The 12,663-nt window shown below is 36.0% G+C and overlaps 1 long non-coding RNA gene across 1 annotated transcript in view; it reads left to right on the forward strand.

Moving 5' to 3' along the window:
• Nucleotides 1-12,663, forward strand: part of LOC131899316 (uncharacterized) — a 31,557-nt gene that overhangs the window by 8,611 nt on the left and 10,283 nt on the right. The window contains exon 2 of the long non-coding RNA XR_009376076.1: nucleotides 6,360-6,546. This is a non-coding gene — a long non-coding RNA (uncharacterized LOC131899316). The remainder of the gene's footprint in view (nucleotides 1-6,359; nucleotides 6,547-12,663) is intronic.

The raw sequence follows: 12,663 nt of genomic DNA on the forward strand, positions 1-12,663 counted from the left end.
CTTGCATACTCGTCAGTTGGCCTCCTCAACCTTGCACAGCTCTAATTGTACCTAATGAAAGAAAAGTAACATTTTTAGACCCCACTCGCAGGAAATTTTTTAAATAGAACGGGCCTGAGGCATTTTTCAAAATAAAATCTAAATAATGCAAGATTGTTAGCAGGAACTATGCCAGGGCTGGATTACATGACTAATAAAAATCAACTTGAATCTCAGACTGTTGAGGAGCCTTGATCATACCTCTACTAGGTCAGCCCTAGTGACAACAGGACTCAAACTAGGCCTGTCTTTGAGTTCCAGGGACCTTGGTTATCACCTACATCTTCATATTAGGGCTTGTTCATGGGTTAACAAGCAATTTGTCAGCCTCAATTGACATGCCAGTGAACAGAGCCAGAGTGAGTATATATGCAGGGCCCTGGCCTAAGATTGTTTGTGTTTTAAGGGTGAGGGAGGATTGAAACGTTTCCTCCTGGAACTCATCAGCCATGTTCAGTGTGAGTCCCCTGCCCTTATGGTCACCCCAAGTTAATATAAGTGCTGCTGGCAGGGCCTAAATCATTTAATCTTTGGGGGGGTTGGAGAAAGAACACATGAGTGCATCTCTTGTGCTTGAAAATCTTGCCTGGATGTCTGGGTTTTGTTAGAGGAAACATTTGTCTAAGAAGCCCCAGAAAATTTAGTGGACCATCATTAACCCTTTGACCTCCAAAGTTATGACCTTTATCTTGTAGCTAGTGTTTCATGGTACCTGAAAGCTTTTTTTCCCATTCATTTTCCTTTTTGTATCTAATTCAGTGTATCTTTTTTATCCTTTCAGACTTTCCTGGTCTTCTGGTATTAGATGTGTTGCCCCAAATTACCACTTTCAGACCATTTCCTGTCAAGCAGCAGTCCTTTTTTTTTTTTCCTGGAGCTGAGGACCGAACCCAGGGCCTTGCGCTTGCTAGGCAAGCGCTTTACCACTGAGCTGAATCCCCAATGAAGCGGCAGTCCTAACCTGTGGCCTATCTTATCCTGGTGTAATCAATATGTTGTTTGTAAATATAGTAGTGATTGTTATATAAATATATACTATTATTTATTGGTGATATAGATAACAATGCAAGCTATACTAAAAATTCTGGTTTTGTAGTTATAATTTATTGAATACCTAATAGGTAACAAATACTACACTGAGTATTTTAGATACTTTATTTTTTTTAACATGATTGTCTGGAAAGGGCATGTCTTAACACATTTCTACTTTAAAAATGTAAACCAAATTTTAAAATTTACTTTAAAAATCTTTTGAGAATTTAATACACAAAACTATATTTACATTATTTTCAGCCCTCCTCCTCCTCTCTTAACTCTACCCATATATTCCCCTCATTCCTACTCACTCTCAAGTTCATGAATTCTTCTTTAATTATTCTTTCTGTCTCTTGCTCTCTGTCTCTGTCTGTCTGTCTCTCTATGTCTGTCTGTCTGTCTCTGTCTTTCTCTGTCTCTCTGTCTCTGTCTCTGTCTCTGTCTCTGTCTCTGTCTCTCTCTCTCTCCTGATCATTTGGGATTTGATAATCTATGAGGGACTTCATCCCTGGAGAAGACTGAATCTCTTTCTCTCAGCAGTCCTTAATTGTTAATAGCTCTGCATCTAGAGATAGGGACTTAAGAGATTTCCCTTATACAAGTTAACATATCAACTGGTGTCATTATTTGATGAGTATCATATAGGTGACCATATTTTTGAGATTTTTGCGGATATAGGTTTCCCATCGAATAAAGAAGGCACTATCTCCTAGCAGACATTCTTGTCCTCTGGCACTTAAAATCTTCCTGTCCCTTCTTCCAGAATGTTCCCTGAACCTTAGGTTAGGGGTTGTGTTGTTGATGTATCACTTGGAGTTGAGCAACCCACAGTCAGTTGAGCTCTGTATTTTGACTTTACTTGATGGTCTCTGTCTCCTTCACAAAGAAACTTCTTTGAAGAGAGGTGAGAGCTACATTTATCTCTGGGTATAAGGATAAGTATTTAAAATTCACTTATAAATTATACTGGTTTAGGAAAGTGGCAGTAGTAGGTTCTCCTTTAGGATCCATGACTTATCCAACCTTGGGTACTTGGCTGGGTTTACAGCACCAGGCATGAATTCCTTTCTATTGAGTTGACTGTGAGTCCAGTTAGATAGCTATTGGTTACCCCCAAATGTAAGTTTACTATTGTATCATTGGGTATATCTTGCCATGTTAATCATTGTTGTAGTTCATAGGTTTTACAGCTGAGTGGTACTATCAATTGCTTTTCTCTCTTGGCACTTTGCATAACACCCTTAGATACTATGAGAATAAGTCCTCATGAAGGAGGTTTCTAGGTGAGCTTCAGCTCTATTCCTGTGTTTAAGTGTGTGATCTCTTCCATAGTAGAAACTTATCTTCAAGTTCTTGGAGGCAACCAAGGACAAGGGTAGTAGCCAGATCGTTTGAGGAGACTCCTAGACTTTGATCAACAACTTGAAGAGAAGTTTTCCATGCTTGACATTGTGGTTTTTGTGAGACAGTTTTATATGTGTCACAGAAAAAGCTGAATCTACTGGAGCTTCTTTTAAAGTTGGTGCATTGTAAACAAACCACTATCCTTGATTTGTCTTTCTTTAACTTTATTTTCTACTCAGTGCTAAGTGCATTTTAAATAGTGAACTTATTTGATAGGATTAATATATTCTACCTATTGTTTCTATGATTGAGAATTCTGGTCTGTAGTTCTCTTTTCATTAAGGTAATAATGGGAAGAGATTAAGTAAGTGACTAAGGCTCTTCTACCTGTATGTGTTAATACCATGGAGCATACATGATCAAAGTCCAAAAACATGAAGGAAGGTTCAGAACACTTTGGATGTCTGGAAGATAGACTCTTTCTTCTGTGTTAAGTACCATTTAAAACCCACGACTATTTATTTTCTCTTTATGCCCTTCTGCTGTACTTTTTGTTTTCCAGATATAGTCAGTATATTTCATTCTTTGCCAATATACTGACACAAAAAATGTCTAGTTTTCTCTTAGTAGTCCAAGAATACCCAAAAGTCATCTAGGACATACTTATATAAGGAACTTGATATTTGATTAGTGATATACTTGGATATAAAAGAGTGTAAGATTTGAACTTAAAGGGATTGTTGCAAAAGCAGCACAAACATGGTATAAATTTTGAATACAGACTTTTTAATATCTACTCACTTAATCAACTGACATTAGTTTATCATCTAGTACCTATTTATTTAGATTCCAGGAATAGAATGTTAAGGAAGAACAATGGATCATTTCCCCTAATTAACTTATGCTTACCAAATAAACAGACATTGGATGATCAATGAAAACAAAAATGTAAAGTCCTATGGTTTGATTAAGCTTAGCATGTCCACAGAACAGTAAAAATTCCACTGTGGATGCATCTTGATGAATGGAGAAGAGATTGTTATAATACGCTGGATCATATATGTCCTTGTAGGAAGCCAAGAGACTTAGGAAAACACTTAACATTGAATTGTTATAAACATGTTCATGAAAAGCTACAATGATTGAGCCAGTACTTACTTTTCTTCCATGGGACTTTAAATAATGACTTTAGCTCTATGACATTAAAAAAAAAACGTGTCTAACATCTGCCGAATTTATTTCTTTCAAATAATTTTTTGATTAATTAATTTTATTTTATGTGTATGAGTGGTTTACTTGAATGAATATATGTGCACCATGTGCATGCCTGGTACCTGTGGAGGCCAGAAGAGGGGTTTGGATAACCTGTAACTTAAGTTATGGATGATTGTGAGCCATCATGTAGGTAAGAACTGAGAATCAAACCCTGGTCCTCTGTGAGAGCAACAAGTGCACTTAAATGAGCCATCTCTCCAGCTCCAATTATTTGTTCCTTTTGAACCTGAGGAGATCTAACTTAAGTTGTTTGGGTTCTGGAAACCCACATTAGAAACAACAGAAAGCAGTATCATATAGAATATACTGGTGCTGTATCTGAACATCAGGAGCTGCTCTACTTTATTTTCTTAGATGACACTTGCCCAGTCCCAGTTTATGAGTATTTTGTTAGTAACTATCTTCACCTATTAGGCATCCTTTTGATGACATTTTTTGTAAACCCAATGTGCACAGCCATCTGCTTGTCTGTGTTTTGTTTGTTTGTTTGGAATGTTTTAAAATTTCAATGAATGACCCACTAAACAATATGCATTGTACCAATCATTTGGGGCCCTCTTCAAATGGGTGATAGGCATGCTAATTCCATCTGATATAAGATGTGAGTTTGACGTTTTCTGGTCTGTGTAGTGAAACATCATGCATACAAAGAAACAAAGATAAATTTTTTATTTATTTGTTTGAAATTAATCAAATTCAGAAAATATATTTTTTATTTTTGTGTTTCTATTTTCATGTGTGTATGTTTCTCTGTGTATGTGGTATGCATTTGGGTGCTTCAATATTTTTGCATGTGTATGTGTATTTATGTGGGTATGCATGAAGCACATGTATGTGGAGATGTGAGGTCGATATCAGGACTTACCCTTGTTCATTCTTCTACCTTATTCAGTGAAGTGGGGTCTTTCAATCAACCCCAGAACTCACCTACATGACTAGGCTTTCTAGCCATCTCAATCCAATCTCTATTTTCTGAGGCTGAAATTTCATTTCCCATTGGGCACTTATGTGGATTCTGATAATCCAAATTGTGATATTTATGGTTGTGTTGTAAACACTTTAACCACCGAACCACCTCTCAAGTCCCAAATATGCTTGCCAAACTCACATTATTGAAAATCAATTATGTAGTACCCAACTTTCAAGAAAGCAAAATTTCTATCCCTAAATATCTTCACATAAAAACTCTGTCAATTCACATGATTTCTAAAGTGGCCAGGTGACAAATTTCAGTGTTTTAGAATAATAGTGTTGGTGGGAAGAATTAATTTAGACACATTTTAATAGGATGTTTTCTTTTTGGTTATTATTTATTTACAAGTAATATTTTTATTATTTATTAATCTTCTTTTATTTTTATTTGAATTGATTCTAAATAGACTTTAATGTAATTTTAAAGTCTTTTCCCTTTCCTCCCTCTAGCCCCTCCTATGTCTCCTCCCTACAATCTCTCCCATTTCCTCTGTCACTCTCAAACTGATAATTTCTTTTTCTTTGATTATTATCATTACACCCATATATATATATATATATATATATATATATATATATATATATATTATATATATATGCACAACTATATAAATACAACCTACTGGATCTACTTCATTGTTTGTGTGCATATGGTTTCAAGGCTGTACCCTTTTGTATTGGGTAACCAATTAGGGCCTCATCCCTGGGAGAAACTATTTTTTCTTTTCTTAGTAGTCATTATTCGACTATAGAGCTTTGTCTAGGGATGGAAGCACTTTAAACACTTATATATGCTTTTAGAATGAATTTCTTGTAGTAGGAAGACTTACCCTAAATGTGGGTACCACCAATTCATAGAATGATGTCCTGTACTGAATCATGTTCAGGGTTAGTCCTCCTAGGTGATTCTAGATCCTGTCAAATTGAGAATTATCATCAACCTTTAAACCTTTCTTCTGAGACCTCCAAATATAGGAGTCTGTATTGTTACTTCAGACAACTGTGGTCATCACTGATTGAATTCAGCCCTGTTCTTGGGCAATGAAAAACAATTTGTATTGTGATGAGTAATGATTATCTCAAACTCAACTAGAAATATATATTTCTGTTAACTTAGTGATTCTACCCTTGGGATAGAAGGTGTAAAGTTGTGTATACAAGCATATTCACTACAGTCTTATTTATGACAATAAAAATGGAAGTGAAAGAAATACTACATATATTGCAAACAGGTATCCTTTGCATGCCAATCTTGGTTTCTATATGTATTTTAGAGAATAAAATGTTGGGGGTAGAAAACAACGTTAAGTTCAACAATCACTGGGAGAACTGTCAAAAGATAGCTGAAGAGCAGAAATGGCTGTGACCACAGTTCTGGCAACATTCCCATATCTTTCCTTTTCAAAGTTTCAAGGAAGCAACATTGATTGCTAGGAGAGAAGTTAGCATTCATAGATTTCTACATCTTACCCTCATAGCTCTGTAGCTATCTCATAATCAGGAATGTTTCCATCACCATTTTTGCTCTACACCATTCTGTTGGTTGAAGAAGAAAGTTGCTGTGTATTAGCTTGATGTTGTTTCTCATTTTTAGGCAATGCCCTAAATGGAAAAGTCAATACTCTTGAAATATATAGAATGTAAAAGTTGTAAACAGCCAATAAAGCCATTTTCTTATTTCTCTGTTCCAACAGAAACTCCACATACTGCATGAAGGTGTCCATGTCCTTGACTGTTGCTGAGAATGAATCAGGCCTCTGCTACAATAGCAGAATCCGCTACTTAGAGAAATCTGAAGTTACTAAAAGAAAGGAGATCTCCTGCCCAGACATGGATGACTTTAAGAAGTCTGATCAGGAACCTGATGTTGTATGGTACAAGGTAATTCAGCATGGTGTCAAATAAACTTTTTTTTTTTTAAAAAAAAAACCTTAATAGCAGCCTTGGAAATGGACATTTTATTACCGGTTTTTCGTACTAAACAGTTTGCAGAGACGAATCAACAGATTTACAAGAAAACAACTTAGAGGTGTGACTCCTGTATGTCACTGATTTTTGTGGATTTCCATCAGCAGATGTCAGAAGCTATCCCAATTTCCCCAACTGCTAAAAAATAAAATTTCTACCCCAGCTAAGAAGAAGGGTAAAGATTTCAATAAAACATAAAACAAATTAGTTGATGGACATAGAGCTATTATGTACCATGAAGAAGAAAGGTCCATCATCACCATCAGTAGTAGCAGCTATGAAGGATGAGCACTGTTAGCATGATGTAGAGTGTGAGCTACTACAGTGGAGGCAGAAGTGACAAGAGGGCTGTGTGCTGCTCTTCTGACCAGTTAGAATTATGATTCGCCGGACATAAGCTATGTTCAGAGGTTTAATGGAAGGACAGGAGAGGCAGCTGTTAATTATTACTCCTAAGGAGCAGTCATTGGAACCCAGCAAGAATGGAGGCGCTCTTTCAAGAGGAAGACCTATAGAAGAACATATAAAGGAGATAGACAAGAAAAGAGAGGATAGAATAAGTAACAGAGCCCCTCTTGATATGTGCCTGCATTTCTGAAGCTAGTTTACTCCTACTTCCATTAGAACACAGGAAAAAAGCAATAGGTAGAATCAGGCCTTCAGGTGCACTAGACCTATACTATAGCACAAAAGGTAGGCATAATAAGGAAGTAGAGAATAATTACACAACTATGAAATTCCTTCTTTCTCTTCCTCCTTACCTTCCTCCCTCTTTGTTTCTTTGTTCCTTTCTTTCTTTCTTTTCTTTTTTTCTTTTGGCTTTTAGAGACAGTGTTTCTCTGTATAGCCCCAGCTGTCCTAGAAATAGCTCTGTAGACCAGGTTGGCCTCAAACTCACAGAGATCTGCCTGCCTCTGCCTTCCAAATGCTGGCATTAAAGGTGTGACCACCACCACCTGGCCCAAAACATTTTCTTGACCATAGCAGTTGCCACTTTATACAGATTTCTATATGATAGCTACAGGCAATCAAGTACATTTTTCACAGGTGATGGGGGCATTATTGGACCACATTACATAAGAGTTAAATTTGGTGGTTTCTATAGGATTATGTGATCCTATTCTTCCTATGAAATCCTATACCTGAACATTTAGCTGCTAGTAAATTTTACATTTGGAAACCTGTTCATTTTCACACCTGGACATACTCCCCAACAGATACCAAGAGCATGTACTCAACTATGACTTCCACTCTTTCTTTTTTCTTAGCAGAGACAATATTATTACAAATAACATTTATTCCTTCAAGCAGACTACAAGTAATTTAATGGGACCTTTCATGTTATCATCAATCTCCTTCATAGATCTTAAGTAATTGTTATATGCCATTCCCTATAATAAGCCTGTTCTCTACCTTATGTTACCTAAATATCAGTATAACTCTGTGTGGTGAGTGCTTTATTTAATGAAGAGGAAAACAGGAGTGTAGAGAAACGAAATACTTCTAAACTTGTAGAGCTCTGTGCTCAAGGCACTATGACTTGGAAGACCATTTTCCTAATTACTATGCTTTTCTACAATGATTCAGTCTTGATGATCATGGACATTTCTGTAAGATGCACCATTGGTGCAGACCATCCATGTGCCCCCAAAAGTAACAAAGAGTTCACTTCAATTTTATAGGAGCAAAGAGGGGGTTGATCTACCCCAGAGTTAGCAGCTAGAAGTAAAATCAAGATCAGTAAGCTCTTTGTATAGCAATTCATTCTATCTTATCCTCTTATCTTCTGCTAACTTCCTTCTTCCCCTTTCCTTATGTCTTTCAACATCTCTAGCCACTTACTCCTTGGGAAGTGCTATCCCTCACTCCCTTCTCCAAATGGACCAATACATTGAGAACAAAAGGATTTCTAAGCTCTGCCAGAATAATAATGTCTAAGATTTAGCTTATTAAATTTAAATTTATTTTAATTGATAGAAAAGCATAAAATTGTGCATATCAGTTGGGTATTAATGCTTGTGTAAATTTTGCAATATTTATATTAGGTTAAATTATTCTGTCTCCTCAGACTCTTATCATTTGTTTGTGGTGAGAGCATTCAAAATCCTCTTTTAGTTATTTCTAAATGTTGAATACTTTGTTAATTATAGTAAATTAACTGTAAAATAACAGTATATCACAAGTTAATCATCCTATATAAATGGGAATTCATGCAGTTATCCAGGATTGTCCTCTTTCCTCCTCCCCTGCATGGTGAGTTCTACTCTCAACTTCTATGAGACAAACTTTTTGCATTCCACATGTGAGATCATTTGGTACTGTCTTTCTATGCCCGACTTACTTCAGTTAATCTACTAATCTCTAGTTTTAGCCATGTTGTCACAAATGATGGGGTTTCCAACCCTTTTGTGGTTAGTATTACACTGTATCTATATAACACATTGTCTTTATTCCTTAGTTAGAGGATACCAGTATCCCTTCCTCCACTTTTGTCTTTAGTACAATTTGCCTTTTTCCTTTGTTACACTAAATGCATGTTCTACAGATTAGCTCAATCCTTAGGACTACTATATAAATATCTTTTCCCCATTTTGTGGAAGGAGGGTCTAGAGACTCAGAAAAACTAGTAGTGTGTGAGTGTGACTTTAATTTCGGATATGATACTAAAGAACCTCTGAGATTAGAAGTGTGTTGTTGGCCTGGTGGTGGTGGTGCATGCCTTTAATCCTAGCACTTGGAAGGCAGAGGCAGGGGGATCTCTGTGAGTTCCAGGCCAGTCTGATCTACAGAGTGATTTCCAGGACAGCTATGACTGTTACACAGAGAAACCCTGTCTAGAAAAAAACAAAACAAACAACAAAAAAAAAGAATTATGTTGTTTACCATTGAGTCTCATATGAAGTTTCCCAGAAGATGTTTTGAGGTACTGGAAAAATGTTTCCTTCTTGAAGTCAATATTTTGGTACCTTACTCTGCACCTTTTCTAAGCCTGTGCATTCCCTACCTAGCAACCCAGGAAGGGACTTTTCTCTGGCTGGAGAATCACTATATAAAGTGGAGGCTATATTTGTATAGTTCATTCTGGGACAAATCCTAATTTTGATATGTCTAATGTCTTATTTCTAGTGTTTTGCAATGAAAACCTATTTTCCACCATCCTCTTTGTAGCTATCTTTTCAAATATGCAATCTTAAATCTTGTTTCTGTTCTGTTCATCTCTATTTTTTTAACCTTCTCTCTGATAATATTACTCTCACTTTCTCTTGTGAGTTTCCAAGATTGTGTGCAATATGTTGGTGGTGGTCTCTGGTGGCTATCATCCCCATCCAACCTGTAATCAAGAATGAGGTTTAGCTGGTATCACTGGAAATATATTCATAAAGATGGATGAGTGAGGCAAACCTCTCATTATATGTAGTACAAGGGAGAAAAGTAAGTAGCTTACCTGGCTTCTCTCTGGATCTCATTGGTCAACAGACAGAGGAGAGGAAAAGGGCTACACTTCTATACATTCTGCCTGATCCTACATGAATGAAGGTCAGACGCTAGGGTAGAACATTGGATGGCTTTTATTAACATTTTAGAATTGAGAGACAGAGTATCTTCTTTACTGAACTAAGGATAACATTTAATACCCCCTCATTCACACAGTTTTAACAAAAGTATTAAACCTCTTTATTTTATATTTTTGCTTCAATTTTCTTACTTTAATTTTCATTTGAATATATTAGTTATATGTGATTGGTTCCATTATACCTTTTGCACACACGTATAGAATATGTTTTTTGCTAGCATCCTCCATTATCCTCTTTTGCCCCACTTCTTATCATCCCTTTACTTTCCTCAGCAAGTCCTACATTTCATTTATCCAATTTCTGAATGAAAGAGTCCTCTAGCTTTTCTAGAACACCAACAGTGCAAACATAAAAATGTACTTTGACATGCAATGTTCTTCTAGTTTGACCAGTTGCCTCAATTGGTAGCCTGATGTTAAGGAGGTAAAGAATAGCAATTTGAATTTTCCTTGTTTTTTTCTACCTGTCTAATTATGAATGTTTGCCATTAGTTCTAATTGATAGTGACGGAGAATAAATGAATTAATACTCATTAATTTATTCATTCAGTGGATCATTGGTTCAATGATTACTTTCTGGATACCAACCTGGGTGAGACACTATACTAAGAACTGGGAATGGTGTAGTGACCAAAGTAAACACATTTCCCCATTGCCCTGGAGGTAATATGTGAATAATCTGGCTCATCTCAAGTCTCTAGGAAGTATCTGCTTCAATTAAAACTTGAAAAACTAGCTTCTACTTGTGATTAATAACATCTTTGTATTGAGTAAAGGGAAATACACTGTTTTTCACCAAAAGAAAAACTTTAAAGATTATTTAATAGTTTCGCAACATGTTACAGACAACACAGCCTTTTATATGATATAGTACACTAAAAAAGTGATAATATGGTAGAGAGAAGTGAGATGATGACCTGACCTGAGTGTGTGAGCTGCTCCAAGTCCCTTCTGACTGATTTAGAGCTGAAAACCAGAAGATTGACATATATATATATATATGTATCACTGCAAAGCAACCCAAAGTGCTGTGGCTCATTTGTTTATAAACTTTCATTTACTTTCTCATAAGGATAACACAGTAACTCAGTTATGGCTGTCCTGTCAATTCAAGGTATCAAGGGATAGGGCTATATCTCCTATATTTGAACTCTACTAACTAGATAAAATACATGAAGCTACTAATTGGTGGTTGTTATCTGACTTTATAAAGAGAAAGAATGTGATATTACTTATAGAGGATCACTCAGCTAACCAGTGGCCAACTGGGCTCAAATCCTGGACTTAAAATCAACAATAAATATTCTTATAACATCATAACGATTGCTCCACTGAATTCTATACAAGTCACACTTGCATCACTAACACAACCAGAAGTATCTGTCATAATTATTGCACCAGAAACAAATCCCACTATGTTTCTTCAAGATTCTGTAGTGATGCCGGGTGGTGGTGGCACACGCCTTTAATCCTAGCACTCAGGAGGCAGAGCTAGGTGGATCTCTGTGAGTTTGAGACCAGCCTGGGCTACAGAGTGAGTTCCAAGAAAGACACAAACCACACAGAGAAACCCTGTCTTGAAAAACCAATAATAATAATAATAATAATAATAATAATAATAATAATAATAATAATATTCTGTAGTTACTATGGTTGTCCAAACAGACTGAAATGAACCAGGATGACAACTTTTTGTTGTTGTTCTCCAAAATGAAAGTGGAAGCAATAGCAGGAATTATGTTATAGAGACCTTACAGCTTTTCCAAGACAACTTTTTATACATGAGGAAACTGAAGACAAAAGAACAAAATTACTTGCTTAAATGTAATAAAAATCTATTTTTTATATTTTCCAAGTATTTCACAAAGCTCAATGAGCAGTGGAAAGAAATGAATGTGTGTATGTACCTGTGTGTTCATGTTGGTCATCACTGAGATGTCAACATTTGAAATGCTACAAATCTGAAACATTTTGAGGAATGATGCCACAGTGGAAAAATTCACACAATTTTTGCTTCATGTGTAAAGCCATTAAATACTGTATAAAACTGTCTTTATACTGTGCACAAGTACTTATCTTTAGTTTCTATCTCCAAGACTGCCTATTAGGTCAACATTTCAGAATCTAAAATAACCTGAAATCCAAAACACTTCTCCTCCTAAGTATTTTGCATAAGGAATATTTAATCTATGTGTGAGGGTTTGTGTACTTAAAAACAGATCAGCTTGACAAACCAAGCAATGCACAGGTCTATAAAGTCATTTGTGTCTTTCTCTTCCACCATGTTTTAACCATATCAGCTAACTTATATTACTAGCATATTGCATTCGTTTATAATCTGTCCTCCATTTACCCTTCTTTCTTCCCTCTCTCTTTTTTCCTCTCTCAATATGTATAAACATTCCACAAACTCACAACATACATATTCTCTCTCTAAGGCACATTTACTTGCATAC

The sequence above is a fragment of the Peromyscus eremicus genome, chromosome X (genome assembly GCF_949786415.1).
Source record: "Peromyscus eremicus chromosome X, PerEre_H2_v1, whole genome shotgun sequence".
In the NCBI taxonomy this organism is placed as follows: Eukaryota; Metazoa; Chordata; class Mammalia; order Rodentia; family Cricetidae; genus Peromyscus; species Peromyscus eremicus.